This window comes from Antrostomus carolinensis, unplaced genomic scaffold (genome assembly GCF_000700745.2).
Source record: "Antrostomus carolinensis isolate BGI_N321 unplaced genomic scaffold, ASM70074v2 scaffold34237, whole genome shotgun sequence".
In the NCBI taxonomy this organism is placed as follows: domain Eukaryota; kingdom Metazoa; phylum Chordata; class Aves; order Caprimulgiformes; family Caprimulgidae; genus Antrostomus; species Antrostomus carolinensis.
In genome coordinates, this window is record NW_010325960.1 from 9,113 (window position 1) to 9,371 (window position 259).

The following is a 259-nucleotide window of genomic DNA, read 5'->3' on the forward strand; positions in this document are numbered from 1 at the left end:
TGCCTAAACGCCTCACCCACCCTGGCCACAAACACTTCCAGGGAGGAGCAGCCACAGCTTCTCTGCCCAACCTGGGACACTGTCTCACCACCCTCACACCAAACAATTTCTTCCTAACATCTAATCCAAAGCTACGGGAGATCAACCTGCTGGTGTTTCTCTGCCTCTTCAAGCTAAAAGGAGAAGACACCAGCATCTAAGGAAGGAGATAAAATCCAGGGGACATCTTCTCCCATCACCCTGAAATGTGGTGTTCCCC